The sequence below is a fragment of the Phascolarctos cinereus genome, unplaced genomic scaffold (genome assembly GCF_003287225.1).
Source record: "Phascolarctos cinereus isolate Bilbo 61053 unplaced genomic scaffold, phaCin_HiC Scaffold_7;HRSCAF=346, whole genome shotgun sequence".
NCBI lineage: Eukaryota > Metazoa > Chordata > Mammalia > Diprotodontia > Phascolarctidae > Phascolarctos > Phascolarctos cinereus.
In genome coordinates this window covers 3279856-3306969 of record NW_027556180.1, presented here as the reverse complement: position 1 = coordinate 3306969, position 27114 = coordinate 3279856, and the positions used below count along the sequence as shown (strand labels likewise).

The 27114-nt window shown below is 48.4% G+C and overlaps 1 protein-coding gene across 5 annotated transcripts in view; it reads right to left on the bottom strand.

The window, feature by feature from the left end:
* Positions 1-23325, bottom strand: part of ATP13A3 (ATPase 13A3) — an 81679-nt gene extending 58354 nt beyond the window's left edge. For 4 of the 5 annotated variants that reach the window (XM_020964636.2, XM_078147368.1, XM_020964639.2 and 1 more), the window contains exon 1: positions 23241-23325. The gene's annotated coding sequence lies outside the window, so the exon portion shown is untranslated. Of the gene's footprint in view, positions 1-846; positions 933-23240 lie in introns of those variants that run through there. The other variant, XM_078147367.1, reaches the window with a different exon arrangement.
* Positions 23326-27114: the final 3789 nt, after the last annotated feature.

The following is a 27114-nucleotide window of genomic DNA, read 5'->3' as shown; positions in this document are numbered from 1 at the left end:
ATTAAAACATTTTTCCTATCCTACAGAAGATACTGCTGCTCTTAAAAGGCTGCATTAACATTTCAATACTCAGTACTTCTAGCTATTGGTAGGATTTATTTCTTAGTTTTTACTGATATGAATAATGTCAAGAAATTAGGCTAATCTGTTGCAAGCTCTAGACAAAACTTTCCTTAGGAAGTTACAAGTCTCATGATATAATAACCCATAGCTAATATAATCTATTCTGTGGCTGGATCTCTCTTCACATGGGATATTTGAGCTTGTTCTAAAAAGAAAATTTTTAAAGCTAAAATTCAAATCAAATAGAAATTTATCTCAAATTTAAATTAAGAATGTTTTAAATCATGGATCTAAATATTGATATATTAAGGTAGGTAAAGGAAGGTAAAATTCACCTTCCAGAGTAAAATATAATGAATCTAATCAAGAAAATCAGCAGCCAAACATCAAGGGGAATTAATTGTCTGCTGAAAGGAAAGACTCCTCTTCTTAAAATTCTCAAGTTCTGTCCATGATAACAGAAAAGATTCAGATGAAAAACAAATACTGATTTAATTTGAGATGTCATCATTCATACAAAATGGAACAAATAAAAAGCGAAAGATCACATAAACATACTAAAAATGTTCCAATTATAAAAAAACCACTAAATACTAACAAACTCTTACAATATTAACTCATTAGGATGAAATTTCCTGTTAAAATTAGCATTCCAATTTTAAAATGTACTAACTTACAGGTAACAACTTGCTGGTTCCTTTTTTAAAAGTGACTCCAAAATTCTTTTTTTTTTTTAATTCAATTTTCAAATCACAAACCAGAGAATAAAGCCGACGTTCTTACCACTAGCACCTTCAGTCCTCCCCAGCAGTGGGCTGTCAGATGTTTCCAAAGGGCAGCTGAAATAAGGGCAAGGAGGCCAGTGCTGCTGCTGCTGCTGCTGCTGCTGCTGCTGCTGCTGCTGCTCCTGCTGCCTGAACTGTTTCATACAAAGTCTTTAAAAAAAAAAAATCTCCCAGGGCTTTCCCAAAACTGCTTATCAAAAGATTAAAATATCCAAGCAATTTGGCCCTCCTTTACTTCTGAACAATTGAAAACATTCCCTGGCTTCTCTGAAGCTAAGCCTGAAACCACAGCCAGCTGTCCGGGACACAGCCGATTCTAACGAGCCCAGCTCAGTTCACTGGGGTCCCAATTCCACCCAGCAAGCCTGACCCTGACCTTATCTACATGGAAAGAAGTTTATAGGATATTATGCTTCTGACCAAACCCTTCCTAGTATTTACAGTGGAAAAACCGTCTGCTAATTCTATAGCACCAGCAAAAAAGCAATACAAGAGTGTTCATCCCAAATGAAAGGATCTTTAATTTTACCAAGGATGGCTCCATAAAGTTCATTTAAAGGTTTTCTTCCTTAATATGCAAAATACTAATGAAATGGTAAGGTGGGCTCCAGCCCAGGCTCCAGCCAGCAGAAGCATACCAGAGGTCTGGTTACAGAAAGGTTTCACCTGTGCATTGCAGAAATGCTGTTTGGCTTGGACTCTAACCTGATCTTTCTTCTAGGGCTATGGCTATGTTGTATTCTAAGACAGAAAAGAAGGGTTTTCATTGATAAGAAGAACAGAGATAAGTCTATGAAATCTATTAAAGGAAAACAATCAGTTACAAAGAAATGAAGGATTTTTTGGACAGATGGTCTTCAAAACTTAAGTTCATGTATACCATATATATATATATATACACACACACACACACACACACACACACACACACACACACACACATACACAGACATATATATCATGTATATTATATTATATATGGAGAGAGATGACGGGGGAGAGAGAGAGTGCATCCTACCAACACAGTGTTCTGGATGGAGGGAGCCAGGCAGGTCAGGTGGCACCCAACAAATGACAGAGGGGTGCACCACACACATCTAACCCCCCAGTCTCCTTCTCTCACACCCGCACATCCCCTTTGAGGGCATTTTGATGTTCCACATCAATTCTAGGCAAAGCAGAAATTCACAAAACGATAGCGTTAGAGTGGGAAGAGACTTTTAGGGTCACCAGGTTCCCTCCACTTTGCAGCTAAGTAAACCAAAGCCCACAGAGATTCTGTTGTTTGCACAAAACCACACAGCACAATCAGCAAAAACGGGATTGGAACTCAGGGACCCGTGGCCCCATATCCAATCTTCGCTCCATTTACAGCACACAGCTCAGTCCAATATCTGAGCAAACCACAGGACAGTCACTCACCTGCAAACATCACTGCACGCAGACTACAGCGCAGATGAAGACACAGGCCACCCACCTCATGAGAAAGCATACAGTTCGGAACGTGATCAATGGGGGAATTTTACTTGCCCCAACATGTTTGTTAAAAAGGGTTTTATTTTTCATTTCCTTCAGCTAAGGAAGTGGAAAAAGGATGATAGAGAAGGGAAGGGAAGAGAGTCAGCATGAATACAGCACCTACTATGTGCCAGGCACTGCTAAGCAATTTTTACAAAACCTCAGGAGAGTCCTGGGAGGGAGGGGCTGTTATTATGCTCACTTTACCACTGAGGAAACTGAAGCAAACAAAGGGTTACATGCAAAAGGTGCTACATCTGGGAAATGTCTTCAGGCAGCATCTGAACTCAAGTCTTCCTTAAGAAGAAAAGCAAGCTCCTTCCCCATTTGATAAAAACCACTGGGAAAAGTGGAAAGTGATCTGGCAGAAATGAGGCTTAGACCAACACCTTACTCCACACTTCATGACCCATTCTAAATGGTTGTGTCCTTACTGTTAAAGATCAAAGCATTGAGGGAGGGAGGGGGAGAGAGAGAAATAGATCATATACCCCTCACAGATATGGGGAGGAGCTAGATTCTTAACAAACAAGAGAAAAGGTGATTACAAAAGATAAAACAGATAACGTTGATTACACATCACTGAAAATTTTTTGTACAGACATCATTAATGGGCCAAGGATAAGAGCAGAGTCAAGTGGAAAAAAATCTTTATATCAAATTTCTCTGGTAAGGGTTTAGTGTCCAAGATATGTAAACAAGAGACACATACAAGACACATACAAGAAAAATAGTCAAAGGTATGAACAAGTAATTGTCAAAAGCAGAAGTTCTTACCAGCCCTATCAAAGAATGCTTCCCAACCCCTAGTGCGAGAAAGAAAATCAAAAAGGAAAAAGAAAGCAAACTCCCAATACTGGAGATTTATTTCCAAGTAAAATTCTGTCTTCTTTTCTATGATGTATACAGGAATGCTTGTTTTATTTGGTGTTTAAGTTTAGAATCAAGATAAAGGAAAAAAAACAGCCTGTATATCCTAAACGGCTTTCTTTTCCCCAAATCTGAGTTGCTAGGTTTTCTAAATAGCTAACTGGCATCACTGTGTGTTTCCTTCAAGGATCTGTGACTTCCCCTGTGTGTACACACCTTCTATTGTTTAGGGTGAGGGTTGCTGTCTCCACACTTAGTAGAGGAATTATTTCATCAGTTCCTGGGAGAAAAAAAAAATCACTGCCATACTTCAAAACAACCCCTATTCTCAGCATCAACACCCCCCCCTTTCATTCTTCTAGGTTAGTCTACAAGGAGGAAATTCTTCTCTGACAAAGGCAAACCCCATAATTGTGTTGCCTCCAGAATCTCCTTTTCCCCGCAATTCTCAGTTTCTGCTTATCTCTCCATTGGCTTCTCTCCAGATGCCTTCCACTCTCCACCTTCAGAAGCCTAACCTGATCATACCACAGGCCTCCTGTCCTAGCCAAACTTGTAGAAAAGGCTGTAGACACCTGGGGTCTCCCCTTGCTCACCTCTTCCTCACTTCTCAATGCCCTGAACTCAAGTGAGCTCTCCCGAAGGTTATCGATGATCTCTTTATGTCTAAATTCAACAGCCTCTTCTCTGTGAGGCTGAGCACCTTCTTGGGGAGACTCTTTCTTGCCAGGGTGTTCCCACCACTGCTCTACCCCAGGCTCTCTCCCTGCCTGTCTAAGCACTCCTGAGGACTCTCCTCTGCAGATCAGCAATCGTCCAATTCTCACTCATCTGTTCTCCTCGATCTCTAAAGTGTCCTTTAGCACTCCCACATCCAGACGCCCCTCAAATCACCATCTGCAGCCCTTAACTCTCCCTGTGTTGTAGTCCCTCCTGGTCATCCCACAGGTATGCCCGTTTCTCTTCACCATCTGGCTTGAAGTCCACCCTTCCCAAGTGGTTAAATGTTATTCTCCTTCACATGGAGCACTCTGGCCAAGCAACCTAGTAGCTGCTCCTCAGAGAAAATATTCCAGATCCCACCTCCACATCTTCGCTCAGGTGGTCCTCGTCACCTCTGCCTCTTGGAATCCCCAGCTCCCCTTCAAGACTCCCTTTCCTGATCCCTAGCTCTCAGTGGCCCTTTCCTCAAACTACTTCCTTCATATTTATCTGTGAATGGAGAATGTGACCTCCTCAAGAACAATAAAGAACTTCAGGGAAACAGAAAGAGTGGTGTGAGCTAATGCAACACAGTGACAAGAAACAATGTAAAGGAAAAAACAAAGAACTTCCAGAAACTGAAAACCAACAAAGGTCACAGAGGAGAGAGAATGAAACAAACTTTCCCCCTCATTTCAGAGAGGTTCAAGACTCTAGGACAGTCCCGTCATCCGGCTTCTCGCTGTGGTGGTTTGATTGTGTTTAAAAGAAAAGTTCAAGGGGGAAGGGAAAGTTTTTGAACAATCACACTCTAAAGGCAAAGGGCATCAATAAAAAATAATTTTAAAAAAGACTGCTTTCACCTTTCAAGCCCATTAAGGTGAACCTTGTTCTGCTCACCTAGCACTAAGAACTCAGGGTCACCAGCAGAGGCAGCAGGAGGACCCCACTGTCTGGCAGAGGCTGGTGATTGTAGTCAGTGAAAGCCACCCGAGCATGACCACTGATCTCGGCTTGTGCGGATGCACAGCTTTCTATTAATTTCCTCAAAGTACCGTAATTAACAAAGCACAGATTCTTTTAAAAGCATTCCTGAATGTGCCACAGAGCTTGCCATCAGCAAGCCTTCATTTCGAATCCCCCAAAACAGAACGCTCTCCACCCCTGGCTTTCTACCCCATTACTCTTGGCAAACCTTTAAAGTGAGACGTAAAGACTTTGTGACTGTCACTCAGTGGTGCCCCACTCTTCATGACCCCACTTGGTGTTTTCTTGGCAAAGACACTGGAGTGGTTTGCCATTTTCTTCTCCAGATCATTTTATGGATAAGGAAACTGAGGCAAACAGGGTTAAGTGACCGACTGAAATAGGTCACAAATGTAGTTCTGTCCCCATTTTACACACTGGGAAACTAAGGTCCATTAGGAAGTGAGGAGCCAGGCCAAAGTCACCAGCTAACAAGTGTCTAAGCCTGGACCAAACCCAGGCACCCTGAAACAGGGTAAGTAAACCCTAAGTCATGGACTGCTCAAGTCGGTCAACAAGCACTTACTGACATGGAGCTACGTGCTAGGAACAGAGAGGTGAAGCCAGGCGCTGTGTACAAGCAGCTCACACCCTCCCAGAGGAGAGAATGGGCAAAGGCACAAGGGCCATGCCATCAGAACAAGGGTGTTTAAACTGACAGCTCTCTACACATCCCATCAGACTGGCCAAAGACAATCTCTTACCTAATGAAGGCATTTAGTGACCACCAAACTACAGCCTTTTTTTTGCTTTTCAGATACAATGCTATCGAAGCTCTCTGGCCCCTACTAAGAGGGCATCCCTCAGCACTGCGAGCCCAGCTACGGCCCAACTCCACGGCTGGCGCTCCTGGGGCCAGGCAGGACAAGAGGCCACCCTCCCCACAATCTCAAGACCTCAGGTGGAGCCTTGTTAATGCTGGACAAAATATTGCATCAAAGCAAAACGTACCCAAAAGGAGCAAAAGAAAATGAGTGAATGTTTGCTACCTTCCTCTCTGAGTGTACGGTAAGCAGTCCAGACTGGGGAAAGCACAGGAAAGGCCCTCAAGGACAGGGCTAGCAGATGCTTCACTAATCAGCTAGTATTGATTGCTACCGGTGGAAGGCTAGCTCCCACTGCCTTGGGCGGGGTGGGGGGGCGGAGGAAGGAGGCCAGTGGGCAGAGCACAAAAAGAATGATTGGTGAAGGAGGGTACAGCTGTCACCCAGCTGGCCCCACCACGACTGGACTGGAAAACGGGTAGCCAAGAGACTGAAGCAAATGAAAGAGAAGCTGCTCTTCCCCCTCTGTCTTTGTCGCTTCTGAGTGAGAAGAGGAAGGTGCTCATAGAAAACCTCAGGCAACCCCAGAACAGGCTGTGAGCCTCCATTTTAAAATACTACTGGCACTAACTCACTAAAGCCTCTAGCTTGAAGCCTAGCCAGGTGCTGTCTCGGCACAGGCAGGAGCAGGCTGATGCTGATCAGATTCTTCCTGTGAAGCCCCTGGAGGGGCTTCCATTTCCCACCCAACCGAGCTCCTCCAGCATCTCCAAGCTCATGTGGACTTTGGTACTAAGTGGAAAGCAGAATGGAGAGCTCCTCCCTCAGCTTCACTTAAGGAGGCCAGCCATTCTGCATTTCTCATCTGGCTGCCCTTAATGGGACTTCATCATCTCCATCCAGTCCACCATGTTCCCCATCCCCAAGCTTCTTCTTGTGTTTTGTTTTCCCCATTAGACTGTAAGCTTCTTGAGGGCAGGGAATGTCTTTTTCATATCTACATCCCCAGAATTTAGCACAATACTTGGCATCAGTGGGTACTTAATGTTTAATGACTGATTTTCCTTCTATTTCAAAGCATATAAAGGTCCTACAGAAGTATGCTATATTTGTGCTACTGTAAAGCCTCTGTGGCCTCCCTGATCCCCCTCAAAGAGAAGGTACTTCTCGTCTTACATCATTTTGTCTAGATTTCTTTGCACTCATGACATCCTATCTCATATTCATTCCTTTAATCACGAGGCATTTATTAAGCATCTTTTTCCTAATTAAACCCTACAAGTGGGTGTAAAGATAAAACAGGAGACAGACCTGGGTGTCCAGGGGCTTACATGCTATTAGAAGGCAATGCAGGTAAAGCAAAGTAATGTGAAGTACACACAATTCAGGGAATAAAAGAAGGTATGCACGGAATGAAGCGCTAATGGGCCCCAAGCCTCGGGCCAGCTTTCCTGGCACCCATCTTGAGTCTCCTATGGAGGAACCTTTCATCATTCCTGGTAAGCTCCTCACCCTTTCACCTTTGATTCCTGCCACCTACCTCCCAGCAGACACTTAGAACTGAAGTGACACCTTTTCAAATCTATAAAAGAACCGTTAACAGTCGAGTCCAGTCCCAAGCCCCTAACAATGAGAATGACATAATATGGTCGCATGAATACATGGAAATTTTACAAGTCTCCTAGCAAAGTCTCAACAAAGCTTTTAGTCAATGGCCATTTTATCACTTCCCATCTCAGGCTGTCTCTTATAATACATGCTTTTGTTTCTGTGTTTAGGCTTGAGGAAGACCATTGTATCCAGCATACCCCAAACTAACACTGTATTTACGTTTGCAACATGCATTCTTTGTATGAGCATACTTTTTGTATTCGGCCAAGCAATGTGATGGAGCTAATAAAGTAAGCTATAATTAGGAAAGATAAGCTAATTAAATGATCCTCTCCAAATGCTAAGCATCATTCTAAGAGTTAAGATGACAGCTTTCAACCAGCCAGATTTTTCCTGCATTCTTGCCGAATCATACAACCCGACTATTACATCGTGCCAAGACCTTTTCTTTGTAAGACTGCCACCACCCGAGAGCAGGCTGAGCCAGCTTGTAGTAAGAGAAACAATCACCACGAGCATTCCATGTCCCGCCGGCCTTCGCCCAGGCAGACACAAAGTCTCCTGACATTGCCCAAGCTCACAACTGCATTTGTTTCAACTGTGCCCAAGTGTCTGAGCCAGCAAGAACGTATTAGGCACCTACAGTGTGAAAGCCTCTGTGCTGCTGGGAGCGGAGGACACAAAGACTAAACCACCACTGCCCCTGCCGAGGAGGGTCTTAACCCCTGGACACCACCACGAAGCCTTAGGGGGGAGATCAGAGCAGAGCAGTAGTTCAGTCGTTTGCTGTTATCTCCTCTTCCTCCACCAGAGGGCGCACCAGGAGAGAGATCCATCAGCATCTACTTCTATGATGCTGACGCTATGGAGGCCCAGAGAGAACAAAGACAAAAATTAAACAGGTCCCTCAAGGAGACTGACCGAGGAAAGGACCCAGCTAAGTCTGGGAGGTGTGCTAGGAGTCTCAATCCTCCACAGGACAGCCTCCAACCAGTTACACACATCCAGGAAACAAGCAACTGGGATGATGATAGAACTCTGATCATTTGCTCAGCATTTATTGAGCGTGCCCCATGTGCCAGGCACAGTGCTCAGCGCCACCAGGTATGGATAGCATGAGAGGCAAAAGCTAGGCCCTGCCCTCAAGGAGCTCTCGGTCTCACGTAAACAAATATATACAGAGGTTCAGACAGGGAAATTCTAAACAGGAAATAATGCACTAGAATGAAGAGGGACTGGAGAGGCTGCCTGTCAAAGACAGGATTCTCCCTGGGATCAGAAGGAAGCTGGGGAGGTGAGCAGTCAGACGAGGAGGGAGAGCACTGCCAGAGAAAACACCCAGAGCCAAGAGATGGAGGGTCTTGTCTGTGGGCCATCCAGGAGGCCAGGGTCAGAGAGTACATGTGGGGGAGTCAGGTGAAAAGAAGACCGGAAAGGGAGGAGGGAAGTAGATTAGGAAGGGCTTCCAATGCCAAACAGCATTTTGTGTTTGCTCCCCAAGGCAATACTTGGGGGGGGGGGTGATACGATCAGACCTGCACTTTAGGAAAATCACTTTGGTGAATGGAGGATGACTGCAAGGGGGAATAAAATGAGGACAGAGAGACCCCTCCCCACATCTCCACTCTCACCAGCAGGTCCTGTAACAGTCCGGGTGCGAGGTGATGAGGGTCTGCACCAGAATGGGGGCAGGGTCAGAGGACAGATGGCAGCATATTCAAAAGACACTGGAAAGGTGAATTCGACAGACCTTGGCACCATATTGAATATGGGCAGTGAGAGACAGTGAGGAATCCAGGCCGACTCTAAGTTGGGAGCCCAAGGTACTGGGAAGATGGTGAGGAAGTGAAGAGATGGGTAAGGGTTTGGGGGAAATGACTGAGTTCTGTTTTGGACATTTTAAGTTTAAGATGTCTACTGGACATCCAGCTGGAGATGTCTGAAAGGCAGTTGAAGATGTGAGACTGGAGATCAGCAGAGTGTTTAGGGCAGGACAGGGAGATCTGAGAATCATCAGCGTAGAAAAGGTCATTAAACCCACAGGAGCTGATGAGAGAGATCACCAAGTAAAATGGTCTAGCGGGAGAAGGGCAGAGAACCCAGGACAGAACCTAGAGGATCATCTATGATTAGAGGGTGTGATGAGGAAGGATCCAGGAAGGAGTTACCTTAATGTAATGTGAAGGTGAGACTTTGGAGGCTACAAGAGCACTTTGACAAGATTCCTGCAAGTTACCAGTACCCAGCTAGAGTCAGGTCATCTTCTGTGCTTGTGGGGGGAAAACTGACCCTGCAGAAGCTAACTGACAACAACTGGATAATACAACTCCCACTGAAGCCCCGAGAGGTAAGTGAGGCATCATTACACCCATTTCACACTATAAGGAACCCGAGGAACGCAGAGCTATTTCCAATTAACACTTTTTTTCGCTGAAGGTCATAAATTTAGAGCTGGAAAAGGGCAACTGCCCCTTGTTCTATTTTACAGATGAGAAAACTGAGACCCAGGAAAGTCAGGTAAGCCAACAAGGTCTACAGAGAGACACATGTGCACACGGTAAGAGTTGTGGCTTCCCAATGAGAAGCCAACACACACCGCACTGCGTTGGCCAAGTCAGACAGCAGCCAGGGTTCTCTCCACATATGTCAGACTGGCGTAGGGGAGGCCACACACGTACTGGTGTCAGTGGGGAGTCAGAACACAGACCCAATCTCCTCTCAGATACTCATCAGCTCAGAGACCTTGGACGAGTCTGGTAACTTCTCAAGGCTTCAAAGGCCTCTCCTACAAAATGAAGGGCTTTCCTTCAATGATCTCTAAGATCAGAACCAACTCAAAATATTCTGATCCAAAATGTCAGCACTCGCTGGAAATCAGTGAAACAGACCTCTGGAGATCATTCAAAGCTGACACAAATCCCAACCTGACGCCTGTTTTCCCACTCTGGTTTTCTTCTGAGGCCTTCCACCCCAGAAGAGGAGGGGCCCTTCCGGATCTGGCCTTTGCAGGCTTGCACAGGAAGACTGTCTCCCCCTGTGGAGGGAAGGCAGGTTACCCCTCATTCTTACCCTGTGCCCAGGCTCTCTCAGGTTTATGGTCTTTTGTATCTCTTTGCCCACATCCTCTGGCCTCCTTATTTACTAGGAGGGGGCTAGAAGCCAGGGGTGGATAAATCAGTCACCAAGCATTTATTCAGCACCCACTATCTACCATGTACTAGGTGGCATTAGATGCCAGTCCAACAACCAGTGCCCTCTCCTGGGGTTCCCAGTCTGATGATGCACTTGCTCATGCAATGAGTCAATCTACTTACCGACAAGCACGGTGATTCTGGCCAGCTCACTTAGCGGGCTAATACCACAGAATCACAGTATTCCACAGCTGGAAGGGACCATCCAACCAATATGTGAAAAAGAAGAGGCAGCCACTCTGTCTCTCCTGATTCCAAGCCTCCATTTGTCTCTGCTGCAGTGCCCACCCACTGGTGCCTAACAGAACAAAGCCAATCTCTCTTGCCCTGGCCAGTCCTTCAGATACTTGATGACATCTAGCATGTCATCCGGGTGTTCTTTAACCCCAGCTAAACATTCCCCATTTCTTCAACAGATACTCCTATGCACAGAAAGGACCAGAGACATTCCAGTACAGAGCCTTGGTCGCTCCTCTCTGGTCATCTAGGCAGCTCAGAATCCACCTAAACATGCCCGTCACCCCACATCTCTCCATCTTGCCCACAATGCATACGTGACCTTCCACTAAAGTAGCAGCTGCCAGGTACAAGATCAGGTTAGTCTCAAAGGACTCACTCTGTCCATCTGTCTAGCTCCTTGCTACACACCCACAGACCTCACTGTCTCCAAGCATAGCACTCTCTCCACTACACCATGCTGGAGACTCAGACATTCAAGGGCCAAAATATGGCCTAAATAAAGCGCTTCATTCTAAAGCCCTACATCTACCCAACGATACCGCGATTGTGTGCAGCTCTCATCCACCCTGGGCTCTATTTAAGAGACTACCAAAAAAACAAAAAAAAATCTCCTAACTTACTCATTTGGAAACTATTTTACTGCCTCCCATTGGGACTGTGCAGCTCCCCAGCAGCCTGAGCCCCACGGTCAGGTCTTTGTTTGAAGAAGCCTAGATCTGAGCTGTTTACCTTATACTCTACAGCTCAGAAACCTTTCCTGGGTTCTCCACTGCCTCCTAATTCTTTCTGAGACTGGGCCTTCCTGTCTTGACAGGCTCCATCACCTCTCAGAAGATCATCATACCATACCACACTTGGATGAGACACTCCAGCAGTCCACCAGCCTCAGACTCCCCAGGAGTGGGCATTAAAGCATGTGCCACGGGCCCCTGGTTACTGCCTACCAATTCAAGTACACAGAGAAGGGGCAGAGACAGCCCTCCCACACATATTACCAGGCACTCTCCCCCAATTCATGTTGCCCTCGTTGCACTAATCAAAACTCTTGGAGCAGTTTTTTAATCAGCTGCAAATCCACTTACCTATATACCAACCCAGGCAACATGTGTCTATTTTGTCTAAAGGACATACTGCCTTAGGGCAGTGGAATCACACCAGCCTGCCAGCATTCCCAGGGTGCACCCATTTAGTGGCCCTTTCAGATGACTCCCATATTACTAGAGGCAGCCCCCCTGGCCTCTCCCCTGAGCTCTAGTTCCATACCACCAACTGGCTTTTGCACATTTCCCACAGTCACATCAAACTTAACAGCTAGCTAATAGCTAGCATTTACAGAGCACCTACTACACGCCAGGAACTGTGCTAAGCTCTTTTCACGTGCACTCGAGCTTGGCTCTGGAGAACAGAGGAGGGCATGCGCCTCCCTCCTTCCAACAGAGGTGGGGAGCTAAGGGGGTGGAATGCTAGGGTCATTCTGGCAGTTGGTTTGGCCTTGACTATTTTTCTTTGGTAAAAGGCAGAGGGAGTTGGAAGGGTTGGGGATAGGGGACGGCGCGAGAAATGACTGGGTTTTTTTTAAAAGCCAAAGGCATCAATAAAACTACTTTTAAATTAAATTCTAAAAGCTCAAAGAGAAACAATTCATAAGAAAAAAAAGGAGTTGTCTAAAGAAATGTGCATGTGGATACACAAGAGACTCTTCAACTAATGTCTGCTTAGAAGACAGAGACCCAAGAAGCCTGGACAGGTGAGACTTCACAACTGCCGAGGACCAGCGATCTCGTCAGGGAAGCGTTCATTCCCTCCACAGGCTGCAGATGGCGACTCGGCTGCCAGGGTGAGCTGGGCAGCAGGCGTTACTGAGCAGCTATCGTGCACCAGACGCCCCGGCAAAGTGCTGGGATACGAGGCAGGGCCAAAGACGGTCTCTGTGCCCCAGGAGCTAGGAGTCTACGGCAGGTGGAAGAGGGGGAGACAACAGGCACATGTGCACGAGTGAGCTCTAAACAGGTCGAACGGAAATGACGAAGAGAATCAGAGACTGGGCAAGGCTTCCTGCAGAGGGGGCGCTTGGAGCTGGGGCTGCAAGGAAGCTGGAAGGCAGAGCTGTCCTCCCCGAGCTCAGCCCCGGGTCTCTGGACATCGCCGGCAGCATGGTTTAGCTACAGTAGATGACAGACAAAAACTGCAATAAAGAGGGGCAGCCAGGTGGTGCAGCGGATAGAGCACCGGCCCTGAAGTCAGGAGGACCTGAGCGTGAATCCAGCCTCAGACCAAACACTCAACCCTGACTGCCTCACTCAAAAAACAAAGAACCAAAAAAATGCTATAAAGGAACCATTCCATAAAAGCATTTCCAGAGTCAAAAGGAGCTGAGGGTGGCAGGCAAAGGCAAGGACAAATTTCCCTAAGTTAGTGATTGAAGTCTTAGGCAACTCACAGACTAGCAGGGAAATGGAGACCCCGCAACACACAAGAGCCCTGAGCCCAGACCACGCCTGGTCCAAAGGGGAAGGGCCATGCGTGCTAGAAGAGGAGCGATCGGCTGAGCCTGATGCTGGGGAAAGACCTCTTGGAAGGCTCAAACGAAATAACGATATAAATACACAGAAATGTAAAACAGCGCCATCAAAACGCTAGTTGCTTTTTTCCAAGAAGAGAAAACTGAGGTTCCATGACTGTCAGCAGATCAGCAGGACTGTCTTTCCAGCAGAGAGGCAGAAAGCCTGCCCTACGTTACTAACCATGGAAACCCATGACGGGCTAGATGTACCAGTGCTCTGAAGTAGCCCAGTGGGCAGAGCCCTGGGCCTGGAGGCAAGAAGGCCTCAGACACCCAAGAACTTATGTGACCTCAGGCAAATCAGGGCACTTCTGTTTGCCTCAAAACAGCAGGGACTTCCTGCATTTAAAACAGTGCTTGGCACACAGTAGGTGTTTAATAAATGCTCATTCCCTATGTCTTGGGGGATAGGGAGGAGAAGGAGGGGGAGAAAATTTAAAACTCAAAAGCTTATGGAAGTGAATGTTGAAAACTAAAAATAAAATATTTTAAAAGGATAATAAATGCTCATTCCTTTTCCAGATGTAAGAAATAATGAGAAGTTAGAAGCAACATGACTAAGTAAGCAACCAGAAATGCAGCGACTGAGAGAAATCCCCTCAAGGTGATCCTAATGCTCTGCGCACAGTGGTGGGGCCACGAAGGAAAAAGAGCAGGGAGAAGAGGTGCAGGGGGAAGAAAGGACAGGGTAGCTGTGCAACCCTGGGCAAGTCACTTAACCCCAACTGCCTTAAAAAAAGGGGGAGGATGTGGTCCTGAAGATTCTGGGAGGAGCTCACAAATAAGCACTTTCATTCGGTCACCCCCCTGTTTAAGTGAATATGCTTTCCCAAAAACAGCTGGCAATTTCACATAGCGCCCTCTTCCTTGTTCTCTGCATACTCAACCACTTAATTCATAATAAAAGTGTATTTTTAAAAATCAAAGAACCTGGGGTCAAGTGTCTAGAGACCTGCCTCGGCCAATCAGGGTTGGGGTTAGTGCCCAGGCCTGGGCAGGGCCCAGCAGGACAGAAGGCCCACTCGTTAGCCAAGTCACAGGGACAAAAGAGAGCGGGACGTGAGCCTCCAGAAGGCTTGGCAGAAACACCTGTGGGAGCGCAGGTAAACAGGAGAAGGCCACGTTGGCAGCTTTCAAATAGCTGTGGGAGAGCTAAGCGGGAGCTAGGTGAGCCTTGTTCTGCCGCGGCCCAGCAAGCAAAACCCTGTGTGGGAACACTCACTGTTTACCCGAGGAAAATCTTGCCAGCCAATGAGCAGGGCCCTCCCTCCCAGGAAGTCTGTCTACAAAAAGAGGCTGGATGGCCCACCTGGGGGGGGGGGGTCCATTGGTCAAATCCAGGCTTGACTGAATGGCCTCCAAGTCTCTGTCAGCGCTTCCACTCTGACTGTCAGCTGTCTAAGGACCAGCTGAACGTAGGCGTCTGAAGCCCAGGAGAGAGGCCCAGGCTGTTGGGACCTCAGCCCAGCACCTGGCTCAGAGTAAGTGCTTAATAAATGCTTGCGGACTGCCTGGATATAATGGTTGGGAGTCACCAATGCACAAGGACTCACAGGGTTCAATGCCTGCTCTGTGCCAGACCCCAAAAGAGAGCAAGTGCTGGGGACAGAAATGCAAACAATTAAAACAAGCCCTGCCCTCAAGGAGCTCACTCGCACGCACCCACCCACCCTCCCTCGCACCCACCCTCCCTCGCACCCAGCACCCACCCTCCCTCGCACTCATTTTCCAAATTCAAAATCCCATCACCTAAGGATAATCCCTAATTCCCTTGGAGCGTGGCCCACACCTACACACTGCTCCTTTAGAATTAGAAACATTTTGTCAGAGAAGTATTGTTTTAAATGGGAGTTGAGGTGGTTCCAACACTCCCCACCAAAGGTTATTTTACCTACAATGCTGCTGGACTAGAAGCTTCCTAATGAACTGGGTTTTGGGGAACAGGACAGAGGGGAAAGTTTTCTCTCCCTCCTAGCCCAAGGCAGACCCCCAGGCAGGATATCCAAACGCAGACAGGGTCACCTTCCCACCTCCCCTACGTAAGTCTCCCTTTCACTCCTATCTGAAAGCGCAGGTCACCACTGAACCCCTCCGAGGGCTGCTCTGCTATCATGGTTATTTGTCTGCAAATGCTCCCCTCTGAGTTCCAAGAAAAGCAGCCCCAACTGCAAGCTGCTGAGCAACTTCAACAGGATCACGCTCAGTGGCCTGCAGAGAGCTCTGCAGCATCTGCCCAAAGATGCCTAACCCTGAAGGCTATCCAGGGAAGACCGGTGCAAAAGGCAATGTTGTATCCGATGGACCACTGGTCACCAGGCACTAAACTGTAGAAAGGCGTCTCCCAGCAAGCAAAGGAAAAGAAGATAGGCAACATCTTCCAGGATGATCAGAGCAGATGGCAAGTGAACTCCGCAGAAATCCACGGGCCTAACCTTTAGAATGGAACCTGGGGCACTGGAATCGGCTCCGCAGGAAGCCAAACGCTCAGCAGGCCTAGCCAGCGCTCCTCGGTTCGGACAGAAAGAGTGAGAACAAGATTCTCAGTTTGGGCCCTCTGTGAATCAGTGCTCTCCTTGTGTTATCTGAGTTGAAACACCACTGGGTTAAAATAAGTAAGTCTCCGTTCTTCCAGAATGGGACTGGTAAAATCTCAGCAAACTCATCGAGGAAATAAGGGAGCTGCACTGTGTAAATCAAAGGATCCCAACTTGGGCTCCATGACTTCATTTTTAAACATGTTCAAATGTATTTCAATGTCATTGGCTTCCTTTGCAATCCTTCATATTTTAAGCATCTACAAACATGATTCTGAGGGGCCCATAGGCTTCCCCAGGCTGACAAAGGACTCCAAGCCGCTATGAGATTCCCTCAGCCAACAAAATGCTGTAGCTGTTGCCTCCTGACTTCAAGGATGCCTCCTTCTTTCCATACTGAGTTGAGGGCCTAGCTCGGCCTGCCTCTCCTCCCCCATTCCTGCCTTCCTAGTAGGGAATTCTTCAGCACAGACACTAAAAATCCCAACCTCACAGTTCCTCACCCTGACCATTTCCCATGACCTACACCTCCAACCTACTTCAGCCACACCCAAAAATCCTGCCATCACCCCAAAGGGCACCCTCCCAAGCACAGGAACTTTGAAATCCCCCTATTTGATCACAACTTACTCCCTGCCTAGCACCCCCAAACCCTATCCACTGTCCACATTCTGACCCCCAATCCTTCAATCCCTCAGCCCAGGCTGAGCTCTTCTCCCCTTCCCCACTGGGGCCCCTTGGTGAATCAAGGGTGAACTCTCTCTATACAGTCCCCTTCTCTTCAGTCCCTTGCCTCCTTATCATATCGATGATCTTGCTCTGCCATGCCTTGGATCACCCCCCCATCAACGCACCACTTTTGCTCCTACAGAAGTACTGCTGAACAAACAAGAGAGGAAATCCAAAACCAGGCTGATTGTTGCATAACTTCAACTGGGCCCTCACTGCTGCAAGGCAATCCTACTACACTTCCCTTAACAACCCTCCACAGAGAGCTTCCAAAACTGTCCATCCCTCCTCCCAGAGTTCCCCAAAGCCTCCCTCCTCAGCTGGGAACCTGGCCTTGCCAGAGCCAGTCAAACCCTACCTCTTCATCTCACATCCCTCAAATGTTGTTGCCATAGTCTATTCCTTCCCCCTGGTCTCACGTGAAAAGGTGACTCTACTCCTAAACAAGTCAAAGCTCTCTCCCCCCTACACAAGCAATGCCATTTGTGGCTGACCTCCTGCAGAAGGCTGTCTATAACAGGTGTTTCTGCTTCCTTTCCTCTCATTCTCTTAACTTTCTACAATCCGGCTTCTAATCTTAGCATTCAAATAGGTCTACTCTCTCCAAAGTTTCTAAAGATCTCTTCATCTCCAAATCTAATGGCCTCTTCCCAATCCTCTTCCTTCTTGACCTCTCTGCAGCCTTTGATATTGCTCAACAATCTCTCCTCCTCGACACTCTCTTCTCCCAAGCGTTCTAGACACCCCTCTTTCCTGGTTCTCCTCCTCCCTACCTGACCACTATTTCTCAGGCTTCTTTGCTGGATCTTCATCCAACTCACAACGCGCCCTAAGCATGGGTGCTCCCGAGGGCTCTTTCTTGGGTCCTCTTCCCACTCTATACTGTTTCACTTGCTGATCTCAGCAGCTCCCAAGGATTCAATTATCATCATCACGCTGATGACTCTCAAATGTACTTCTCCGGTCCTAACCTCTCTGCTGACCTCTGGTCTCCTATCTCCAACTGCCCACTAGATAGTTCTAACCGGATGTTCCACATACATCTTAAACTCAATGTTACAAAAAAAAAAAAACTCCAACCTCTCCCCTCCTCCTATCTTCCTTATTACTGCTGTCTGTTGATTTGACCTTCATAATACCTCTTGGGTATGCTTCCCTCTCTCCTCTGACACTGCCACTACCCCAATGGCAGGCCCTCAGCATCACCCCTCTGCCATAAATCTGCCCACTCCAAACCATTCTGCACTCAGCCGTCAAAATGTTCCTCCTTAAGCAGAGGTCTGAACATGTCCCTCACTGAACTCTGCTCCAGGGCTCCCTATCACCTCCAGGATCGACCACAAAACACTCTGGCTTTTAAAGCCCATCATAACCTGTACCACCCCCACCTTTCCCATCCCCCATGGACTCTGTGATCTAGTGACAATGGCTGCCTGGCTGTTCCTGGAACAAGACACTCCATCATCACCTGACTCTGGGCACTCTGAATGGCCATCCCCCGTGCCTGCAATCCTCTTCTTCCTGGGTGAGGAGCAACCCACCTCCTGGCTTCCTTGGCTTCCATCAAGTCAACTCAAAATCTCAGGCTCTCCAAGCAGCTTTTCCCAGTCTTCTTTAACCATAGTGCATTCCCTCCACCAATTATTCCAAATCTATCCTCTCCACAGTCTGTCTGTACATGTTTCTTTGCATACTGTCTCTCCTCTTAATCTGTAAACTCCTTGAGAGCAGGGACTGTCTTTTTTGCCTCTTTTTGTATCCCTGGAGTTTACCACAGTGCCTGACACACAGTAGGTGCTTAATGCTGATTAGGTGACTAAAGAACCTTTGGGCTAAATGATCCTAAAGACCTCCTCCACCTACAACACCATTAAGCAAAAAACAAGACATCACAATAAAATGGAAGGAAAGACACCAATGTGCTTACACTAGAGAGCCTCATCATCCCCAAACTATTATTAGGTTCTGGAAATAGAGGACCAGAAATACTACAGAAAGGAGGATGGAATTTCTTCCCCCATTCCACAGCATATGAATGGTCCTAAATAAAAAAAAGAAATCAAGACTAACTTATTTGTTCAATCAATTAATAATCGATAAACATTTACTAGTCTCCCTCTATGTGCCAGGCACTAGGCCAAGTGCTGGGAATACAAGTACCCTCAAAAAGCTTAATCTAATGGGGAACTGTAATACACAAAAGGAAAGGGGGAGGGGAAAACCGGAAAACCAAGCAGAGTAAATGAAGGCAAAAGACATTCACTGGGTGCAAAGTTCTGAGCCCTATAAAGGGAAGGCTTTGGGAGGAGCTGACTGCTTTGAAATCAGAGAGAGAGGCCAAAGAGGGAGCTGAGGAGTTGCTGAGCATCAAGGCTGGACCCATGTCCAGGACGAGGAGGTCTCAGGTGATGGCCATATCATGGGGCACAAATGATGCTCCTGGGCAGAGTGGCTGGTGGAAAAGGAAGTAAGCCATAAAAGGCTGAGCCCTTTGGAAAGAAACACCACTCCTCTTTCCTCGTGGGCTAAAACAGCTGGCTCACTATCCTCCCGCTCCCAGGCCAGACTTCATGCTTCTTCCTGGCTGATGGGGCAGGTAAGCCTGGCTTCTCAAAGTCTACGCCAGCAGAGCAGAAATTGCAGCAGCTTTTATGGATCAAGATGGGCTTGGAATACGGTCCTGTAAGACTCCTTACTGGTACTGGCCAAGAACCAATCTGCGATGAGCCACGAGACTCATCCCCAGCCAAGTGAGCAGGGTTCTGTTTCATGGTGGTCAAAGCAATCTACCAAATGCCCTTCAGTCTTGTGTGTCTCTCCCTGCCCTCCCAAACTGATTGAGCAAGGACAGCAAAAGGTCCAGAGAACAACAGAATCAGAGAATTGTTAAACAGTCTATAAATACTTAATGGCTGCTAAGTGGGAGAGCTGGGTTCCACTGCCCAACCAGGTGATACTATTCAAAGTAACTGAACCACATTAGTACAGACTCTCAGCTTCCTCTGAAAGCAGGGGCTGTCTGTCACCAGCACCTTGCACCTCTAAGCACTTGGGAAATGCTTTCTCATTCATTCCTTGAAGAAAATGACCATATTACTTTGGTACTTGTATCCTCAGTGCCTAGCAGATGGTAGGCCTTTAAGGCTCATCTGGTGACTGACACTGGTGACATTGCTATAAATGAAAAAAATAATGACATTTCAGTCAAATGATGAGATCACTACTTCTCCAGGAGAGAGGATAAAGGAGTTATCTGGGATGATTTCATGAAAATACATTTCTGTCCCCTCAACTAGAAGCTCACAATTATTTGGTAAGATAAGCATCCATAAAATATAAAAATAACTATGTCCATTTTCCAAAGGAGAAAGAAATTCGACCAAGAATCTTACTCATCCTTCAAATCAAGTCAGCATCTACCTCATAAAGGGGAAGGATGGCACCAAGAACTGAAAATTATACTTCTGGATTAAGAAACTAAAGACTTCCAAGTTCGTAGAAGACTCTGTACACCTGTGTGCCTCTTCCTCCAGAAGAGAATCAAAAGAAAAACCATCTTTAACAGGCAGGTCATAACTGCTTCCTGCAAACCTTGGAGGACAATCACTCTCAGCTATCTGGAGGAAAATGATGATCCAGTAGAGAAACCCAAGAAGAAACAGTATGACCAGGGAGGAGTAGAATGATCAGCAAGGATTTCTGAAACTCCTACTGTGCACCAGGCTAACACGAGAAGTCTCTACCCTGAAGGAGCTTCCATTCCATCAGGTGAGATGCCATGTACAATACAGAGGCAGCCAGACACAAAAGGAGCAGACAAAAAGTAGCCCAACGGGGAGGCACCAGCAGCTAGGCGGATGGGAGGAAGGAAGGAGGAAGAAGGGCAAGACCAAGGCCTCTGACAGAAGGCAGCATATGAGAGGACCCAAGAGCAGTGATCCAATGTTGAGGGGAAGGGTCTGCCCACGAGGTGGTAGACAGTAACAAAAGCCGAAAAGGAAAGGGGTCATGAAGGAGAAGCACTTGGGTCCCCAGCCTCACCCTCCCTGCCATCACTGCCTCTATACCAACAGGAATGGGAGAGAGCGAATGGCCCAGAACGTGGCCTTGGAGAAGAGGGAAGAAGACACGGACTAGACCTTTCTCCCTTCTGCGACCGCAAGACAATGCTGCACACAGCCAGTCAAACACAGAGGCCGCGATGGCTGGTTTGGCTGAAATGAGTTTTCTTTCTTAAACTTTGTCGGAAGGGCTAATGTTTAGAAATGTTTGGTATAAAAACAGCACATTGATAAAACATTTTTTACTTAAATCTTTTAAAAGACAAATGGCCTACTGAATTTTTTTTTTTACAACTCATCCCTAAAACCCTCCCCACCAATCCCACAGCATCCATTCACAACTTACAACCTTTTAGGTAAAAAAAAAAAAGTTGAATCCACATTGTTTTTCTCTTTAAAGGTTAGGATCATTATACAGAATTTGGAGAAAAAGTCAAAAGGCACTCATCAATTTGCTTTTCTGAAAAATTCAATTCATAAAAATCACAGCAATATCATTCCCAAGCCTCTCCCCCTCCAAAATATTGGCTGATCATTCAAAACAATCTTGAAAATTTTGAGACAAAGGAATTTAATAGGCAAGAAAACAAAACAACATCTCAGGAGATGCTCTGTAATCTTTAAAACAGTCATTCCTTTAGTTTATTAAACACAGTATTAAGATGACAACTTCAGTTTCTATTAAGACTCCTTCCTGTATCTAACTCCTTTATTCAATAACCCACAAAACTCTCCCCCCTCCTCAGGGATGGCCAAGTGCCAGAGTGTCATGGAGGGAACAAACACCTGGTTTTGGAAAAGCTCGTGTTTGGGGGGAGGTCCCCTAACAGTCTACTGGTCCTTTTCTTTACTCTTTCATCTAGTAACCTGTACTTTTCTGTTTCCATGCCTGCCCTGATATTACTCTCATTTCCCAAAATCCCCGAATCTATGAGCTAGCAGGGACTGCCTTGATTTTTCAGGCATGACCACACCTCAATTCCAACAAATGAAAATTTACCAAAAACCAATCTGTCTTCTTCGAAATGTTTATAAATGGCATGTTAGACTTGCTGCCCCCTTCCCCCCCCACACACACACTAAGGTGAATGCCTCTCCAGACCACACGCCCATAATACAGAAAGCTCTCCATATACTGAAGCTCTCATATTCAAGTCCTGGAAGCAGGTTAGCTCAATACTTCACTATCCTTAGAAATAAAATGTCAGCCTCCTAGTGAATTCTTTCAGTAGCCAGGTACGAAGGCCAAAAGATTGGAATAAATCTAATACGCACAATGTTTCCTGAATGCCAGCTGGGTTTTCCTATACTCCCATCTTCCTTAATCTGGTCCTCAGCTATAAACTCTTATTTTTTTGGCTAAAAACAATTGCAAGGGCATCAGGTCGAGCATGCTACCTCCCAGACCGAACTGCCTCAGATCCCTATCAATTCCAGTCAATGATGACAATGGGGTAATACTGTGAGTCACCGGAGAGTATGCTGGGCTGGCGGGAGTCAGGAGGCCTGGGACCTTCCACCTCATCCACTATGAGACCTTGAATATGCCACTGTGGGGCCCGTCTCTGCATGTCTAAATGAAAGGGCTGGAGGACGTGTAGTAAAACACTGTAGGGAACGTGATAAATTAAATGTGATGCCCACCCTGGGTCCTGAAAGGCCACAGCAGGCCAGCACAGAAGCCTAGTGGGTGGACAGGGACCCTCAGGTTCAAGTCCCGCCTCTCAGAAGACCCAGAGGGAGTCACTTCCCCGGTCAACGTCCCAGGCAACATTCTGAGACCCCGGACTACAGAACAAGTGACTCAAGTCTGAAGAGACCTCCCTGACCCCCAACCCCGCCTGGTTAGGCACAACTTCCTGGAGACCACAGTGACAGGATCCTGCCTGCCTCGGCCTGAGCCCAGGGGCCCTGCTCACACGTGCGGCCGCCGCTGGTTGGTCAGCAGGGAGGGGCAGCACACCTTCCCAGGCTAAGGCCACGCCACCCGGGACGGCTCCTCCCCTGCTAGCGACCGGGGTCCACTAACACCGCAGGGTCCTTCTCCACTGGGCTAAACTCTGGCCCCCGCCCACGTGGTGCTCAGGTGAGTGACATGTGTCCTGAAGGTCTCTGGACTCGGTCCTCAGGCCCCCCCCAACCCCCGCGACGGTGGCTCCATCGGGAGAGCCCGGTAAGGACGACCTCAGGGGGGCCTTGATGGAGAGGGCAGCCCCCAGCCCCGGACAGCTGCGGGCGGGCGACCCAGGCACCGGCCGCCCCAGAACCTCCGCACCCGCTCGGAGCTGCCGGACCCGGCCTGACCGCTACCTGCCCAGGCTGGGGGGTGGGGGCAGGATTCGCGGCTCGGAGGTCAAAGCCCGGAGCCGCTCCCGAACGCGCCGTGGGGCCCAGCACGGGCAGCGCGGCCACCCGTGACCGGCGGACACACGCGCGCGCACCCCCACGGCCTTTTGGCCCGGCCGGCCGGCAGCTCCGACGTTGGCCCACCCCAGACACCGGTCGTCCCTGCACCCACGCCCCGGGGGGCATCGAGGCGCTCCGGAACCCCCGGCCCCGCGCCCCCCGCCCTTCCTCACTCACCGGCCTCCTCCTCCTCCTCCTCGCCCCCCTCGTCGTCCTCGTCGTCCTCCTCCCCCTCGTCGTCTCCCGCCGCCGCGCTCAGCTCAGCGCCATGGCCCGGGCCCGCCGCCCCGCCGCCCCCGGGGCCCTGGGCGGGCTCGCTGGGCCGGGGGCTCCCGGGGCCGCGCGGGAGCCGCGGGGGCGCGCGCTCCGTCCCTCAGGGCCTCAGGCCGTCCGTCCGTCCGTCTCTCCGTGCGTCCGTCGGGCCCTGGGTCCGGGGGCGCAGGATCGGCCCGCAGCGGGCCCGGCCCGACCCGGCGGGGACGAGGACGGGGAGGCAGGGACGGGGCCGGGGCCCAAGGCGGCGGGGCCCGGGGGAGCGGCTCACGCAGCGGCAGCGGCGGCGGCGGTGGCAGCGGCGGCGGCAACGAGTGCGCGAGCGCGAGCTCGGGACTCCCGCGCCGGATGTGAGGTCACGTGATTGACTCATCCCGAGCCCCCGAGGGCAGAGCGTGGGGGCGGGAGCGGAAACGGCAGGCGCTGAAGGGGGCGGAACCTGTAGCTCCGCCCCCGTCTGGCCCCGCCCCCTGGGGCCCCGGCGCGCGTGCGCAAGGGAGAGAGAGCTAGCGGGCCGGGGTGGGCATGCGCATTGGGCTGACCCCGAGAGAGACTCGCCCACCCGGCGGTCTCGTAGCGGGCAGGGCGCGAGCCAAAGAAAGGCCAGGAAAGGCACCGAGCAGGCGCGAAGCGCCTACTGTGTGCCCCGCCGTTCTGAGCGCTGGGGAAACTAGGAGAGGCAAAAGAAGTCACTGCCCTGGAGGAGCTTACACCCTACAAGCCAGCTCCTGTTAAGTGCCCACTGTGTGCCCGGGGGGGGTAAAAAGGAAGCCCCTGCCCTCAGGGAGCTCACGCTCTAAGACAATATGCAAACCAAAATATTGAACCTCAGCTATGCACAGGCCAAGTCGGAGATCATTACAAGCGGGGAGGGCTCCCTGTGACAGGGGATTTCAGCTGAGACATAAAGGAGGCCAGTAGTGGTTGTGAAGATGGGAAGTCCCCAACCAGCCTGGCCTCACAGAAAACGCTCTAGACTAGCGCCAGCCTGACCGAACCGCCTCTAATCTCCGGGTGCCCGAGCCCCACAGAGCAGGTTAGACTCCGGACAGTCAGGAATCAAACAGGAGTTTAATTTCAAAGGGAGGGAAATGGTTTGCAAGAAGGAGGGAGACTAGACACTTGCCGGAGCCCTGCCCCTAGTGGGGAGGCAGTGTAGGGAGATCTCAATACCAGTGGCTGAGCAGGGAGCTGTAGCCCTGACAATGAGGGCTCACCGCAGCGATGTGACGAGTCTGATTCATAGCAGGGCTTCATGACTGGAACTCGGTGCTTGTCGGAGCTCAGAGAACACAGGGGCTGCTCAGAGCAATACAAGAATTAGCTGATTTTGCCAGAGGGTGAGTGCAAAGGATTGTTGTTATATTAAGCTCAGGGCACAACTGCTTGCTGCAAAACGGGGAGTCTCCTAATATCCTGACAGTAGCAATGGCTGGAGCTCCCGTGCCTGGGGTTTTATCCCAACCTGGGGCCACTCGATCCCTCCCTCTTCTGTTGGGAGGGGCTGGACAGGGACACCTCGGGATCCCCTTATGACCCTCAGTCCCAGGTCTTTGGCTCAAAGCCAGCAGGGCCCCAACTCCTCTGCTAGATCGCTGAGTTAACTGTAAGACAGGAAGTCTTGGGGGAACTAGCAAAAAGGGAAGTTCTGGGGAGCATTAGGACAGTGGGGGGCCTTTGTACTCATATATACATACACACATGTAGGCAAGCACTTTGAGGACCTGGCAGTGATCAGGCGATGCAGGAACTGTGAAATGTGCTAGTGTAGACTGCGCAAGAATTCACACATTTAGCTCACCACTCCAGACCACTAAGCCTGGGGCAGAGAGTGGCAGCAGATTCCTCCAGAGCACTGACCTCCATTCACAAATTCTCAGGGGGATGGTCAGCAGAGGCCTGACCACACTTGACTTCCGGCAGTTCAGAGGCTCATGAACAGCGATTGGAAGAGAGACCTTTAGTGTTTCCAGTTCTGGATCAAACTTCTGGCCGATGATTTTAAAGACTTATAAACTGGGCTTGACTCTTTCCCACTCTGATGCCTCAAATGCCAAGTTTCCCTCTTCCCTTGTTGCCCTCGTATTATTCTTCCCTCCAACAAATGTGAATTCTCTGATTTCTCTCCTCACAAAACCTGCTGCCTTTGCCCAGCGTTCATTCCTGGGACTGCCAGCAGGCACTTTGGGCAGGGCATGCTGCCTTCCACCTCTCAGCAGCTCTCAGCCATTGCTAGTTTTCTCCTTTAAGCAGGGCTAAAGACCCAGGTGACAATCTAAGGCCCTTGCTTCGGCCAGTAAATACAGTAAATATTGCCACAATCTGGAAACGTTCTCTTGGGGAGAATGTGAGAATGCCTGGATCCTTGGATCCCAGTGAGAACCTTCTAGTTCCCCACCAAATGCCTTGGCTGGCAGCTGTGCCTGGGAGGAAAGGCAGAGTCTTGTGTGAGGCTGGGAGGAGGAAGAAGGGTGACTGAGCAAGCAGAGCCCGAGATGGGAGCCTGGGAAGCAAAGTCCAGGCTCTTCCAGCGGCCTCGCTTGGAGTAAATCGTTCCACTTCTGTTTGGCCTCATGTTGGTGAAAGGCTGTCACCACCTGGGAGGAGATTAGGATGGGCTCTGCTTGGTCACTTGGTCTGTCAGGGCCCAAAGGCCTCTCACACCACCCACTAGGCCCCCAAAGGATGGGATCCAGGGCACAGAAAAGCACAGTGGTGTCTGCTGGCTGCCCCTTCTTAACCCTGATGACTGACCTACAGGCTAGAAGAGACAGAAGAACACGAACACAATTACAAAACACTTTTCACACAAATAAAGTCAGATCTAAATAATTGGAAAAACATCAGCTGCTTATGGGTAGGCCAAGCTAATTTAATAAAAGTGGCAATTCTACCTAAATTAATTTACTTATTCAGTGCCATACCAATCAAACTACTAAAAATTTATTTTATAAAGCTAGAAAAAAATAATTAAAAAATTCATCTGGAAGAACAGAAGGTCCAGAATATCAAGGGAGTTAATGAAAAGAAATGCAAGGGAAGGTGGCCTAGCTATACCAGATCTCAAATTGTATTATAAAGCAGCAATCATCAAAACTACTTGGTACTGGCTAAGAAATAGAGTGGTGGATCAGTGGAGTAGGTAAGGTGCACAAGACACAGTAGTCAATGACTATAGTAATCTACTATTTGATAAACCCAAAGACTCCAGCTCCTGGGATAAGAACTCACTCTTTGACAAAAACTGCTGGAAAACTGGAAAATGGTATGGCAGAAACTAGGCAGAGACCAACATCTTCACCATATATCAAAATAAAGTCAAAATGGAAACATGATTTACATATAAAGCCTGATACTATAAGCAAACTGGAAGAGTAAAGAATAGTTTACCTGTCAGATTTGTGGAGAACAGAAGAATTTATGACCAAACAAGAGAAAGAGAACATTATGAAATCCAAAATGGATAATTTTGATTGCATTAAATTGAAAAGTTTTTGCACAAAGCCAATGTAACCAAGATTAGGAGGAAAGCAGAAAACTGGGAAATAATTTTTACAACCAATGTCTCTGATAAAGGCCTCATTTCTCAACTATGTAGAGAACTGAGTCAAATTTATAAGAATACAAGTCATTCCCCAATTGATAAATGGTCAAAGGATATGAATAGGCAGTTTTCAGGTGAAGAAATTAAAGCTATCCAAAGTCATACGAAAAAATGCTCTAAATCACTATTGATTAGAGAAATGCAAATCAAAACAACTCTGACATACCACATCAC